General features: G+C 52.3%; 1 long non-coding RNA gene across 1 annotated transcript; it reads right to left on the bottom strand.

Annotated features, from left to right (window-relative positions):
* Nucleotides 1–217: 217 nt before the first annotated feature.
* Nucleotides 218–2,478, bottom strand: LOC111090183. The gene is made up of 3 exons (XR_005371130.1): nt 1,944–2,478; nt 1,454–1,523; nt 218–530 (listed from the first exon to the last, which is right to left on the bottom strand). It is a non-coding gene; the product is annotated as an uncharacterized LOC111090183 (long non-coding RNA).
* Nucleotides 2,479–4,642: the final 2,164 nt, after the last annotated feature.

Below are 4,642 nucleotides of genomic sequence, written 5' to 3'. Positions count from 1 at the left end.
CTTCGGTAGTAAAGGTAACACCACAGGGGCCTAACCGAGGGTAAGAGCAGTGAAAATGAACGGGCAAGAAGAGACAGTCAAGGTCCCTGGAGTCGCTAGACCCTTGTGACCTATAGCGTGGAGGCAAAGAGCTTTCAGTATTCACACATGGACTGTGACATCCTTTTTTTTTTAAAGATTTTTATTTATTTTATTCATGAGAGACACACACAGAGAGAGAGAGAGAGAGAAAGAGAGGCAGAGACACAGGCAGAGGGAGAAGCAGGCTCCACGCAGGGAGCCTGACGTGGGACTCGATCCCAGGACTCCAGGATCACGCTCTGGGCTGAAGGCAGGCGCTAAACCGCTGAGCCACCCAGGGATCCTGACTGTGACATCCTCAAGCAAGACGGGAGCTGGCGGGGTAGGTGGCACAGGCGGGAGGGTGGCCCGGGCAGAACGGAGTCATTGTGCCCATCGTACGTCCCTGCGGCTTGACGGGTTCCGGGCCCAGCGGAGAAGCGGTGGCTGCAGGAGCGGAGAAGTGGTGGCTGCAGGGGGAGTTTCAACACAGACCAGTGAATAACCATCGAAGCTCCGGCTGCGATGAGCTTCCTCACGGAAAGGATGCAAAGCAAGAAAAGCAGAGGCTCACTGAGCAGGAAGGCTGTGGAGGGGTGGAGGTGGAGGCGGACCCCGGACTCTTCAAGCCTCTGGTAGATTATAGGATCGCTGGGGTTGCCATCAACCCCAGCCTTTCTGATGCCCTGGCTGACTTTGGAGAACCCAGGTGTAGACTCCACTGCCAAGTTCCTGGGCTCACTCGTGGAGGTTGGGGACCCCACATGATCCTCATTCCCCACCCTTAGAGAGCTCTGGACTCTGTGGACGGAGGAGGCTGCGGTCCTGTGTTCCACAATGACATTCTTTATTCTTTTGTTAGATTTTTTTTTTATTTATTTATTTGACAGAATGAGAGAGAGAGAGAGAGAGAGAATAAGCAGGGGGAGTAGCCGAGGCAGAGGGAGAAGCAGGCTCCCCGCCGAGCAGGGAGCCCGATCTGGGGCTCGATCCCAGGACCCTGAGATCATGACCTGAGCTGAAGGCAGACGCCCAACCAACTGAGCCCCCCAGGCCCCTCCCCGAAGGATTTTAAAGGAAATATCAGCCTAAGGACTCACATTAGCCTTAGCTCTGAGTCGCAAAATGAGGGATTTCTGGGAATAGAGGATAAAATCTGAATTTGCATCATTGCCTAGGTCAAGTTTGCCTGAGGGCAACGTGGAGGGGAGCACCGGTTACACAGAATGCTGCGGAATCACCCTTCCCTGGGGCTGGGCAGCCAGTGAGCTGTCAATTCTGTTCCCTCTCTTTAAACAACAACAACAACAACAACAACAACAAAACAGGCTGTAGAAAACGTAAGAGGGTTGGGGCCCTGGTGGAGGGCGGCGATCCCGGGCAGTCGTGGTACCTCATCCTCAGGGAGCCTGGAGTCCGATCCATCTTGGCTGGAAATACGAGTTCAAGGCCCAGGCGAAACCCTATGGACAAGCGGTCAAATGAGTTAAGTACCTACAAGCAATCCGGGCCTGGCTTTAAGCTTCTGGAAACTGTGATCTCCAGCCTGGCAGGGTCACTACACTCAGATGCTCACCAGGAAGAGGCCGGACATCGCCACCACAAGGTGGGCATCCCTTGGGGCAGAGGAGGGGACAGGCCCTCCTCAGGGTAGGGGGGGCTTTGGGGACCTGGAGTTGGGAGAGCTCTGCTTCAATCATGCCTGAACCCCAAAACTCAAGGAGCGTGGAGCAGAGGGATGGAGCTCAGGTCACTTGCTTACAGAACCTTCTAGAGCAGTGAGACTAACCCCCCTCTTAGCAGCCGACCATGTCCTGGAGACTTAGGAGCTCTCAGGGCTGAGTGGGCCCTGGCCGGAGGGCCTGAGGGAGGGGGGTACCTACCTCGGTCTCCCCACAAAAGCGCACCTGCTGCTGCCAGGTCCACATGTCTTTCCCAACACAGGGCTCTTTGTTCTCGCTACAGATTGTTCTATTCCGGTTTCCCCGAAAACAGTGTGCTAAGGGAGCCTGAAGGAGGTTTCGCTCATAAATCCTCTTGCAAAGGAAATCCTTGTATCCCCGTGATATTTTTTTGTTATGGTCTTTTCCTTCACAAAGTCCTTGTTATTGAAAGCGCTTAAAAGCATCACATTGAACAAAAATCACATTGGCTGCCCTAACGCCTCAGCGAAGCTCGATCTTAAGGTGACCTTTCACTTCTCTTCCGCCGACCTCCCCTCCTCCCTTCTTAGCCGTTTGTCTCAGGAGCCTGGTGCCACCAGAAGACAGGACAGCAAGGATGCAACTCCTGCCCAAACCGGCTAAATCCCGCACGACCCTCCAAAGCGCCCAGCCCCTTCCTCCAGGCAGCCCTCCGGGCTGGCTTGCAGTGTTCGCAGGCCAGAGGCCACTGCAGCCTCTTCCCTGCAAAGCAATAGTCAGCCTTAAAAAGGAAGGAAATTCTGACACTTGTTACAGCACGGATGAATCTTGGAGGCCTCATGCTAAGAAAAATAAGCCAATCACAAAGACAAATAGTGTATTATTCCACTTATGCGAGACAGCTCGAGTCAGATTCAGAGTCGGAAAGAATGGTGGTGGCCAAGGCCTGGGAGGTGGGAGGGGAGGGGGAGCTAGTGGTGAAGGGGGTCAGAGTTTCAGGTTTGCAAGATGAGAAAGTTCTGGAGACACCCAGTGGTGATGGCCTCTCGACAATATAAGTGCCCTTAATACCCCTGAATTGTAAACTTAAAAATAATAAAAATGAGGGGATGAGGGATTCCTGGGTGGCTCAGTGGTTTAGCGCCTGCCTTTGGCCCAGAACGTGATCCTGGAGTCCAGGGATCGAGTCCCGCATCAGGATCCCTGCATGGAGCCTGCTTCTCCCTCTGCCTATGTCTCTGCTTCTCTCTCTTTCTGCATCTCTCATGAATAAATAAATAAAATCTTTAAAAAATAATAATAATAATAATAAATATAAATTAAAAAAAAAACTCTTTGCTGTATTATTCTGGCCCCAAAGCACAGGGGTCAGTTTTCTATAACATTGTCTCTTTGTGCACCTGGTCCTGCTCCAAGGCTGCTGCCAAAAAAGCCTGCCCACCCCCACCCCCACACACCTCGGGTACAAGGGAGAAGGTCTGTGCCAGCAACCCCCCTCCCCATCCTGGAACCCACCAGAATAAGGCTGCCCTGGGCCGTTCCCAAAGGAAGCACTAGTCCACTGTCAATATAAAGCACCTCTGAAAAGCCCCTAATACTCCTAAAAATGGTCCTACTTCCAAACCTTTACACGGACTCTTCACACCCAGAGAAGGAGACTTTTCCATAAAACAAAGGGTTATTTAAAGGAACAGAAGAGGGGCACCTGGGTGGCTTGGTCAGTGAAGCATCTCCTTTGGCTCAGGTCGTGATCTCAGGGTCCTGGGATCGAACCCCACGTCGGGGTCCTGCTTCTCCCTCTCATTTTACCCCTCCTCCCTGCTTATGCTACCTAACACTCTCTCTCTAACAAATAAATAAAAAATCTTTATAAATAAATAAGTAAAGGAAGGAAGGAAGGAAGGAAGGAAGGAAGGAAGGAAGGAAGGAAGGAAGGAAGGAAGGAAGGAAATGGAAGAGGCAAGCTCTGGGATGGGAAGACCTGGATTCAGCCCCTACGTGACCTGAGACAACGTAGGTCACGCCTGTGAGCCTGTCTCCTAGGCTGTGTATGAAGGTGACAAGAGTAGCAGCACAGGACCATTGAGAAGGTGACGGTGAGGACCAGGGAGGGATATTTATGGAAATCACAGAGCACATAGGAGGCTCTCGATACATGACAGTTACTCTTTTTTTTTTTTAAGATTTTATTTATTTATTCATGAGAGACACAGAGAGAGGCAGAGACACAGGCAGAGGGAGAAGCAGGCTCCCTGCGGGGAGCCCAATGTGGGACTCGACCCCAGGACCCCAGGATCACGACCTGAGCCGAAGGCAGATGCTCAACTGTGGAGCCACCCAGGCGTCCCACAGTTACTCTTTTTATTCTGTATTTTGTCTTCAGATCCACCTTCAGAGGGTGATGTGAAACTGCACTTCTTGGGCCGGGTGGTTTGCCACAGGCACTGGCCGAAACAGGGGGCCCTTCCCAGCCTTTGTACAACGGGAGTCCTCTAAAACTGGGGCCTCTGTCATCAGAGAAAGCTCGGCAGGCAGGCATGGCCCAGCTCGCCTGCCCGTGCACGTGCTCTTTCCCCTTAGACACGAGTCAACGGACCTCTCATCGGGGTGCTCCTCTCCTGGCAGTTCGGGGCGACTGTCTCACTCGTCTGCAGATGAAGAGGATCAGATCCCCAGGCCATCAACTGTGGTTCCTGTGGCCACCAACCCACCTGCTCGACCTGTGGCTGAGGCCGGCAGGCTGGATCCAGAGTCAGGGTTTCCCACCATGGTTCCCTAGGATCCTGCTTTGGGACAAGGGCACAGAGATTACCAGCACAAAGATAACAGACAGGAAAACCTTATTTCTAAAATGAGGAAAATGGATTAAAGACACTGCAAATGTGAAAGACTTTGCATCTGCCTCCAAAACTTTACATTTATCCATCCAACCATCCATC

The sequence above is a fragment of the Canis lupus genome, chromosome 16 (assembly GCF_011100685.1).
Source record: "Canis lupus familiaris isolate Mischka breed German Shepherd chromosome 16, alternate assembly UU_Cfam_GSD_1.0, whole genome shotgun sequence".
Classification (NCBI taxonomy): Eukaryota; Metazoa; Chordata; class Mammalia; order Carnivora; family Canidae; genus Canis; species Canis lupus.
This window is presented reverse-complemented; position numbering and strand designations above follow the sequence as displayed.